This window comes from Oncorhynchus kisutch, linkage group LG14 (genome assembly GCF_002021735.2).
Source record: "Oncorhynchus kisutch isolate 150728-3 linkage group LG14, Okis_V2, whole genome shotgun sequence".
Lineage (NCBI taxonomy): Eukaryota > Metazoa > Chordata > Actinopteri > Salmoniformes > Salmonidae > Oncorhynchus > Oncorhynchus kisutch.
The window spans coordinates 59514069-59525447 of record NC_034187.2 but is presented as its reverse complement, the minus strand read 5'-3'; the positions used below and the strand labels follow the sequence as shown (position 1 = coordinate 59525447).

The 11379-nt window shown below is 40.8% G+C and overlaps 1 long non-coding RNA gene across 1 annotated transcript; it reads left to right on the top strand.

Annotated features, from left to right (window-relative positions):
* Window positions 1–2074: 2074 nt before the first annotated feature.
* Window positions 2075–6162, top strand: LOC116353411 (uncharacterized). Its single transcript, XR_004202873.1, has 3 exons — window positions 2075–2237; window positions 3376–3439; window positions 5525–6162. It is a non-coding gene; the product is annotated as an uncharacterized LOC116353411 (long non-coding RNA).
* Window positions 6163–11379: the final 5217 nt, after the last annotated feature.

The following is an 11379-nucleotide window of genomic DNA, read 5'->3' as shown; positions in this document are numbered from 1 at the left end:
CGTTTGACCCTCCCACAAGTTTTCTTCAGAACACCTAACCAGTTTTCTTTCACCTGACCGGATTTCAATACCTCGCCAGTATCTTGGGAAAAAACAAAAACAATATTATCCATATACTGTATATTATTATATGACATAGCAGTGACCCCACCACTTTAGTTAACAGCTGGAAAATGAGGCTGGAGAAATGTAACCACTCTCAAATTCATGGATGCAAGGAATGACCATCAATGAGGTAAAAATGATGAGGACCATGTCAGTCTTCAAAATATTGAAATGCCTTTATTGTAGTGTAGTCTCATGTTCAATATAACAATTAAAAAACATATTTGAACACCTTTCATCATTATAGCATTCGTCAGTCAGAGATACAAGTAACCACTGTGATTATTATTATTTGACCCTGCTGTCATCTATGAACATTTGAACATCTTAACCATGTTCTGTTATAATCTCCACCCGGCACCTAGGTTCTGGCCTTTCTAGGGAGTTTTTTCTCGCCACCGTGCTGCTACACATGCATCACTTGCTGTTTGGGGTTTTAGGCTGTGCTTCTGTACAGCACTTTGTGACATCAGCTGATGTAAGAAGGGATTTATGAATACATTTGATTTGATTTAAATACAAATGCAATATTCTGATATGTAATATTATAACAAACCAAACCAGTGTTCAATCAACCATGATTATAAAGGCTTTGGCTAGTCACAGAATTAGTCATCTGTGGACAGCAACACCTAAGACAACAGTAAATGATCAGAAACGTGAAATCACAGTTCACATATCCAAAGTAGTGCTAAGAGTAAGTGTAAGAGTAGGTTGTACAATTCACATCTGATAAATATAAATTGTTGCGGCTTGTTACAATTGGGTCCCTGCAATATGTTTGGTTCGGAGTTCAACATTGGGTGGCGGTCTCAAAATGGTCTCTCAATAGCCATTTTGTAGGGCTCACATCCTTAGGTTGTCCCCTGTCCTGGGGAAATGTAACCACTCAAATTCATAGACTGTTATGGATGCAATAATTAATACTTACCAATCCCGGATTGTCCATTTAAAGACTGCCCAATCACTTTTTTATTAAAAAATGTTTTTATTCAGCCACGAGATAAAGATTTAGATTAATTTCCCAAAAAATATTATCTGTGAAGTCCAAATAATAATTGTAGTTTGCACACAAAAATAATAGACAGAATGTCAGAATTATTATAAAAATGTTTTTATTGCTTTTCAGCAGGCACACACGGATGTTTTGGTGTCAACATTCAGTGTAAGTAATCAATGGTAAATCATTTTAGTATTTGTGAAATTGCCGTACAAATATATTATTCCTATTAATACAATTAATGATGTCCAACTCTGCATTAAACTAGAAATTTCATCCATTGTTGAACTCACCATGTGGGGTCATTATGACCCTCAGTCATAGTTAGCAGCTGATTACAAAGAACCTTGATATGTCTTTTGTTAGAGATTCATAAACTGAATTAACTGATTAAAGAAACAGCTACGTTATGTTAATAATATATATACGAAATAGCAGGTGTGTGAGTGTAGGACTGTTGGCGTAAAGGCGTAATTATAACCTTAGGCCACTGACTAAATAAAAGTAGGTTTTTGACTATAGAAATTGTAGATTTATTTTTATTGTTGCCTGACCAGTTTTCAATACAATAAGGTCAGTAAGTGGGGAAAACGAAATTGTTATTATACTCGCAAACCGATTCACCTGCCCATATTTCGTTCCTCCCTTTTTCATATTATCTTTTGTCCCTCCCAACATTTTTTGTCATAACACCTAACCAGTTTTCTTTCACCTGACCAGTTTTCAATACCACGTCAGTATCTTGGGAAAAAACAAAAACAGTATTATCCACAAGACATTTCACATGCATTCACCCGCCCATCCATTGTCCCTCCCTTTTTTCATAATCTTTATCTTATATTTTGTGCCTCCCAAAATATTTACGTCACTTGAAAGGTGAAGAATTTGTGGCATCAACACAGCCCTAGAGGAATATAAATAGAAACTAGAAATACATTGGCATGACAGTATACAAATGAACAGTTCAATTGTAAGGTTGAAATGGCAAACACAACTACAAGGATAATAACATTTTAGAGTGGATAGAAGCTAGATATTGTGAATATTTATTGTCATTGACCAATTCCTTCCTCAATTGATATTTGGAGAAATTACAGAAATAAGGAGACTGGCAGTAAAGTGTTTTCTGTAGGTAAGTAATGACTTTTACTGTATAATGTTATCTATACATGGAAAAGCTTAGATTTTTCAACATATTTTAGTTGTACACAGTAAAACATGTCACATGAGGAAGAGAAACCCAAAATGGGCTTATAAGAAAGGATACAAGTCCTGAATGGATAATGCAAATAAAAAACATTGAAACTATGAAGATTATGGTTATTATGTATGTGTTAAAAATGAAAACCCATCCACTTTTGCCTAACTACAACTATTACTGTCACAGAATATATATAGGATTCAGAATTTCTGGCAGACCGCTTGGAAACTTGAAATGACTTTTCCTCTTTTATGAAGTAACGGTTACATGATTTAAGTGATATGCATTCATCAGTATAATGGATGGATGTGGATTCCTTTCAAAATAATGAACTAAGCTTACATATGTGTGAAAGGATATTAAGCATAATGATTTATCCTCCTGTCTTCTTTATATGAATACAATAACATGTAGCCAAGTCCTGTGTTGCCATAATGAATGACACAAACATGTCTCCCATCTAAATCTACCACCTTTCCTTTTGAAGAATACAGATATTGGATTTATGAGCTTTATGATAGCCAAGTTTAAATACAAATGTTTCTTAAGCAGTAAAAGGCTGATTTCTCTTGACAAAATGCAACCCTAATGTAGATTTTACTGTATTATTTGATGTATTATGTGTTATATTTGGAAAAACACTCCACTTTTGATGAACTGCACCTATTACTGTCACAGAATATGTATAGGTTTCAGAGTGTATTGCTGGGTGCTGGTAGACTGTTTGAAAACTAGAAATTACTTTTCTTCTTTTATGAAGTAACATGATTGACGTGCTACAGTAAAAGGTAGATTCCTCACAGAAAAAATACAACACAAATTTAGTTTTTACGATAAAATTTCACTAGGGTGTATAAATTCATTTTTACAGCAGCCTACTATACAAAAAAGTACAGAAAAATTTTTGAGATCTTTATTACTCTTGATCTGGCAAACCTAAATGAGTTAAAGTGCACACGTTTCCTAACCAAGTTACACATTAAGTTTAACTTGAATGGAGTCCACCATTGCACATTAATAGTGGTTCATATGAACAATCAATAAAATTGATATTTTTCTTTCTGTTCAGAAAACAACTGCATCAACTGGGTTCAAAATGAAGGCACAGAAAGTGACAGCTACTTTCACCATGGGTATGTAGTAAACTGAATTTCATTCTGTAGTCATGTTTCCAACTGTTTTACTAAATGCTAACTTCATGTCAACTAGTGTATTAATCCAAAATAGAAATAGAAATGATCAAAAAGGCAGGATGGTGACATAAAATTGAATTATACTAATGAGCAATGATGTCATTTCTTTTGAATATGATGTTACAATGATGTCATTTCTTTTGAATATGATGTTACAATGATGTAATTTCTTTTGAATATGATGTTACAATGATGTCATTTCTTTTGAATATGATGTTACAATGCATATCATTTTTTATATATGTTTATATTTAGAAATTTAGTTTGGAACATTTTAAATGTTGCTTAATCTACTGTCAGATGTCACTCCTCGATTAAATACATACATATTTAAAGGGAAAATTACTGAAGTGTAAGAGGTAAACATAGTTACACGGCTATATATTTCTTCAATTTTTTTAACACACAAAAAAATACAACTCAAGTGTGTTAATCTCAGTAAGGTATTATACAGTGCCTTCAGAAAGCATTCACACCCTTTCAGTTTTTACGTTTTTACGTCATTTTTATGTCACTGGCCTACACTCAATTCCCGATAATGTCAAAGTGGAGTCATGTTTTTCAATTTTTAAAAGCTGAAATGTCTTGAGTTCATAATTCGCTATGGCAAGCCTAAATACGTTCAGGAGTAAAAAATGTATTTACAAGTCACATAATAAGTTGCAAGGACTCACTCTGTGTGCAATAATAGTGTTTAACATGATTTTTGAGTGACTAACTCATCTCTGTAACCCACACATACAATTATCTTTAAGTTCTCGAGCAGTGAATTTCAAACACAGATTCAACCACAAAGACCAGGAAGGTCTTCCAATGCCTCGCAAAAAAAAAGCAGACATTGAATATCCCTTTGAGCATGGTGAAGTTATTATTTAACTTTAGAAGGTGTATCAATACACCCAGTCACTACAAAGACACAGGCATCCTTCCTAATTAAGTTACCGGAGAGGAAGGAAAACTCTCCGGGATTTCACCATCAGGCCAATTGAAACAGTTTAATGGCTGTGATAGGAGAAAACTGAGGATGGATCAACAACATTGTATTTAATCCACAATACTAACCGAATTGACAGAGTGAAAAGACAGAAACCTATACAGAATATGCAATTCACTTTTTGTCCTGAATATGTTTGGAGCAAATTCAATACAACACATCACTGAGTTACCACTCCATATTTTCAAGCATAGTGGTAGATGCATCATGTTATGGGTATGATTATAATCATTAAGGACTGGGGAGATTTTAAGGATAAAAAAGAAATGGAATGGAGCTAAGCGTAGGCGAAATCCTAGAGGAGGATCATAGAGAGGTCTGCTTTCCACCAGACACTGGGAGATGAATTCTCACCTTTCAGCAGGACAATAACCTAAAAAGGAAGGCCACATCTACATCGGAGTTCATAATCAAGAAGACAGTGTGAATGTTCCAGTTTTGACTTGAATCTACTTGAAAATCTATGTAAATGGTTGTCTAGCAATGATCAACAACCATTTTGACAGAGCTTGAAGAATTATGAAAAGAATAATGAGCAAATGTTGCACAATCCAGGTGTGGAAAGCTCTTAGACTGACAAAAGGTGTTTCTACAAAGTATTGACCCGGGTGTGAACCCTTATGTAAATGAGGTATTTCTGTATTTTATTTTCAATACATTTGCAAAAATGTTCTTAACATGTTTTCACTTTGTCATTATGGCTTATTGTGTGTAGATGGGTAAGAATTATTATTTTTTAAATACATTTTGAATTCAGGCTGAAAAAACAAAATGTGGAATAAGTCAAGGGGTATGAACAATTTCTTAAGGCATTTTAGGTAATATTCTTAACAATCATTTACTCTTTATTTTTTTACATCATTATTTATTTTCTGAAAAAAATAAGGAGTGTGACTAAAAATGAAAATGATTTATTTTATGTGAAAATAAGCAGAATATTTAAAAACTGCATCATCCAGATGAAGAGTAATCTTGGAAATATTGATATTGTGCGCAATAAACAATTTAACCCTTCATCTCACAAACCACAGTGTTCTTATGTTGGATTATCCATGAAGTTTCTTCCACAACTGCATCTCCAACAACTGCAGATCTTATTACGACAACAACAATTGCAGCTCCAACGACAATTGCAGCTCCAACGACAACTGCAGCTCCAATGACAACTACAACTGCAGTACCTAATACAACAACCACAACTGCAGTTCCTAATACAACTGTAGCTCCTATGACCACTACAACAGGAGAATATTCAACAACAACTGTAGCTCCTACAGCAACAGATAAACCTCCTACTACTACTACTACAACTGCAGACCCTACTACAACTGTAGCTCCTACGGACACTACAAAAGTAACACCTACAATGACCACTGTAACTCCCACGCTACCTGCAGCTCATACGACAACTGAAGCTCTGACGACAACACCTGCTGCTCCTACGACAACTACAACTCCAAAACCTACTACGACAGAAGCAACTTCCACGACTGCTACGACTGCAGAACCTACCACTACAAACAGTGCAGCTCATACTACAACAACTGTTGTTCTTATGACAACAATGACTGCAGCTCCTACGACAACCATAACAACAGCACCTACTACAACTCCTGCAGTTCCTACAACTGTAGCTACCACGACCACTCCACCTGCTGTACTTACTACAACAATCACAACTACAGCTCCTGATACAACAACTGTAGCTCCTACGTCAACCACAGCAGCTGCCTCTACGACAACCATAGAAGCTCTAACTACAACCACTGCTGCTCCAACGACCACTACAACTCCAGAAACTATTACGACAACCACTGCAGCTCCTGCTACAACAACTACAACTTCAGCTCCTACAACAACCATAACAACGGCACCTACTACAACTCCTGCAGTTCCTACAACTGTAGCTACCACGACCACTCCACCTGCTGTACTTACTACAACAATCACAACTACAGCTCCTGGTACAACAACTGTAGCTCCTACGTCAACCACAGCAGCTGCCTCTACGACAACCATAGAAGCTCTAACTACAACCACTGCTGCTCCAACGACCACTACAACTGCAGAACCTATTACGACAACCACTGCAGCTCCTGCTACAACAATTACAACTTCAGCTCCTACGACAACCACAACAACAGCACCTACAACAACTGTAGCTCCCACGACAACTGCAGCTCCTACAACAACTTTAGCATCTACGACAACCATTGCAGCCCTAACTACAACAACTGCTGCTCCTACGACCACTGCAACTCCACAACCTACTACGACAACCAGTGCAGCTCCTACTACAACAACTGCTGTTCTTACGACCACAGTGACTGCAGCACCTTCTACAACAACTACCACTTCAGCTCCTACTACAACCACAACAGCAGCACCTACTACAACTCCTGCAGTTCCTACAACTGTAGCAACCTCGACCACTCCACCTGCTGTACTTACTACAACAATCACAACTACAGCTCCTGATACAACAACTGTAGCTACTACGTCAACCACAGCAGCTGCCTCTACGACAAGCATAGAAGCTCTAACTACAACCACTGCTGCTCCAACGACCACTACAACTGCAGAACCTATTACGACAACCACTGCAGCGCCTGATACAACAACTACAACTTCAGCTCCTACGACAACCACAACAACAGCACCTACAACAACTGTAGCTCCCACGACAACTGCAGCTCCTACAACAACTTTAGCATCTACGACAACCATTGCAGCCCTAACTACAACAACTGCTGCTCCTACGACCACTGCAACTCCACAACCTACTACGACAACCAGTGCAGCTCCTACTACAAACTCTGCTGTTCTTACGACCACAGTGACTGCAGCACCTTCTACAACAACTACCACTTCAGCTCCTACTACAACCACAACAGCAGCACCTACTACAACTCCTGCAGTTCCTACAACTGTAGATACCACGACCACTCCACCTGCTGTACTTACTACAACAATCACAACTACAGCTCCTGATACAACAACTGTAGCTACTACGTCAACCACAGCAGCTGCCTCTACGACAACCATAGAAGCTCTAACTACAACCACTGCTGCTCCAACGACCACTACAACTCCAGAAACTATTACGACAACCACTGCAGCTCCTGCTACAACAACTACAACTTCAGCTCCTACAACAACCATAACAACGGCACCTACTACAACTGTAGCTACCACGACCACTCCACCTGCTGTACTTACTACAACAATCACAACTACAGCTCCTGATACAACAACTGTAGCTCCTACGTCAACCACAGCAGCTGCCTCTACGACAACCATAGAAGCTCTAACTACAACCACTGCTGCTCCAACGACCACTACAACTCCAGAAACTATTACGACAACCACTGCAGCTCCTGCAACAACAACTACAACTTCAGCTCCTACGACAACCATAACAACGGCACCTACTACAACTGTAGCTACCACGACCACTCCACCTGCTGTACTTACTACAACAATCACAACTACAGCTCCTGATACAACAACTGTAGCTCCTACGTCAACCACAGCAGCTGCATCTACGACAACCATAGAAGCTCTAACTACAACCACTGCTGCTCCAACGACCACTACAACTCCAGAAACTATTACGACAACCACTGCAGCTCCTGCTACAACAACTGCTGTTCTTACGACCACAGTGACTGCAGCACCTTCTACAACAACTACCACTTCAGCTCCTACTACAACCACAACAGCAGCACCTACTACAACTCCTGCAGTTCCTACAACTGTAGCAACCTCGACCACTCCACCTGCTGTACTTACTACAACAATCACAACTACAGCTCCTGATACAACAACTGTAGCTACTACGTCAACCACAGCAGCTGCCTCTACGACAAGCATAGAAGCTCTAACTACAACCACTGCTGCTCCAACGACCACTACAACTGCAGAACCTATTACGACAACCACTGCAGCGCCTGATACAACAACTACAACTTCAGCTCCTACGACAACCACAACAACAGCACCTACAACAACTGTAGCTCCCACGACAACTGCAGCTCCTACAACAACTTTAGCATCTACGACAACCATTGCAGCCCTAACTACAACAACTGCTGCTCCTACGACCACTGCAACTCCACAACCTACTACGACAACCAGTGCAGCTCCTACTACAAACTCTGCTGTTCTTACGACCACAGTGACTGCAGCACCTTCTACAACAACTACCACTTCAGCTCCTACTACAACCACAACAGCAGCACCTACTACAACTCCTGCAGTTCCTACAACTGTAGATACCACGACCACTCCACCTGCTGTACTTACTACAACAATCACAACTACAGCTCCTGATACAACAACTGTAGCTACTACGTCAACCACAGCAGCTGCCTCTACGACAACCATAGAAGCTCTAACTACAACCACTGCTGCTCCAACGACCACTACAACTCCAGAAACTATTACGACAACCACTGCAGCTCCTGCAACAACAACTACAACTTCAGCTCCTACGACAACCATAACAACGGCACCTACTACAACTGTAGCTACCACGACCACTCCACCTGCTGTACTTACTACAACAATCACAACTACAGCTCCTGATACAACAACTGTAGCTCCTACGTCAACCACAGCAGCTGCATCTACGACAACCATAGAAGCTCTAACTACAACCACTGCTGCTCCAACGACCACTACAACTCCAGAAACTATTACGACAACCACTGCAGCTCCTGCTACAACAACTACAACTTCAGCTCCTACAACAACCATAACAACGGCACCTACTACAACTCCTGCAGTTCCTACAACTGTAGCTACCACGACCACTCCACCTGCTGTACTTACTACAACAATCACAACTACAGCTCCTGGTACAACAACTGTAGCTCCTACGTCAACCACAGCAGCTGCCTCTACGACAACCATAGAAGCTCTAACTACAACCACTGCTGCTCCAACGACCACTACAACTGCAGAACCTATTACGACAACCACTGCAGCTCCTGCTACAACAATTACAACTTCAGCTCCTACGACAACCACAACAACAGCACCTACAACAACTGTAGCTCCCACGACAACTGCAGCTCCTACAACAACTTTAGCATCTACGACAACCATTGCAGCCCTAACTACAACAACTGCTGCTCCTACGACCACTGCAACTCCACAACCTACTACGACAACCATTGCAGCTCCTACTACAACAACTGCTGTTCTTACGACCACAGTGACTGCAGCACCTTCTACAACAACTACAACTTCAGCTCCTACGACAACCATAACAACGGCACCTACTACAACTCCTGCAGTTCCTACAACTGTAGCTACCACGACCACTCCACCTGCTGTACTTACTACAACAATCACAACTACAGCTCCTGATACAACAACTGTAGCTCCTACGTCAACCACAGCAGCTGCCTCTACGACAAGCATAGAAGCTCTAACTACAACCACTGCTGCTCCAACGACCACTACAACTGCAGAACCTATTACGACAACCACTGCAGCGCCTGATACAACAACTACAACTTCAGCTCCTACGACAACCACAACAACAGCACCTACAACAACTGTAGCTCCCACGACAACTGCAGCTCCTACAACAACTTTAGCATCTACGACAACCATTGCAGCCCTAACTACAACAACTGCTGCTCCTACGACCACTGCAACTCCACAACCTACTATGACCACCAGTGCAGCTCCTACTACAACAACTGCTGTTCTTACAACCACAGTGACTGCAGCACCTTCTACAACAACTACCATTTCAGCTCCTACTACAACCACAACAGCAGCACCTACTACAACTCCTGCAGTTACTACAACTGTGGCTACCACGACCACTCCACCTGCTGTACTTACTACAACAATCACAACTACAGCTCCTGATACAACAACTGTAGCTACTACGTCAACCACAGCAGCTGCCTCTACGACAACCATAGAAGCTCTAACTACAACCACTGCTGCTCCAACGACCACTACAACTGCAGAACCTATTATGACAACCACTGCAGCGCCTGATACAACAACTACAACTTCAGCTCCTACGACAACCACAACAACAGCAACTACAACAACTGTAGCTCCCACGACAACTGCAGCTCCTACAACAACTTTAGCATCTACGACAACCATTGCAGCCCTAACTACAACAACTGCTGCTCCTACGACCACTGCAACTCCACAACCTACTACGACAACCAGTGCAGCTCCTACTACAACAACTGCTGTTCTTACGACCACAGTGACTGCAGCACCTTCTACAACAACTACCACTTCAGCTCCTACTACAACCACAACAGCAGCACCTACTACAACTCCTGCAGTTCCTACAACTGTAGCTACCACGACCACTCCACCTGCTGTACTTACTACAACAATCACAACTACAGCTCCTGATACAACAACTGTAGCTACTACGTCAACCACAGCAGCTGCCTCTACGACAACCATAGAAGCTCTAACTACAACCACTGCTGCTCCAACGAAAACTACAACTCCAGAAACTATTACGACAACCACTGCAGCTCCTGCTACTACAACTACAACTTCAGCTCCTACGACAACCATAACAACGGCACCTACTACAACTGTAGCTACCACGACCACTCCACCTGCTGTACTTACTACAACAATCACAATTACAGCTCCTGATACAACAACTGTAGCCCCTACGTCAACCACAGCAGCTGCCTCTACCACAACCATAGAAGCTCTAACTACAACCACTGCTGCTCCAACGACCACTACAACTCCAGAAACTATTACGACAACCACTGCAGCTCCTGCTACAACAACTACAACTTCAGCTCCTACAACAACCATAACAACGGCACCTACTACAACTCCTGCAGTTCCTACAACTGTAGCTACCACGACCACTCCA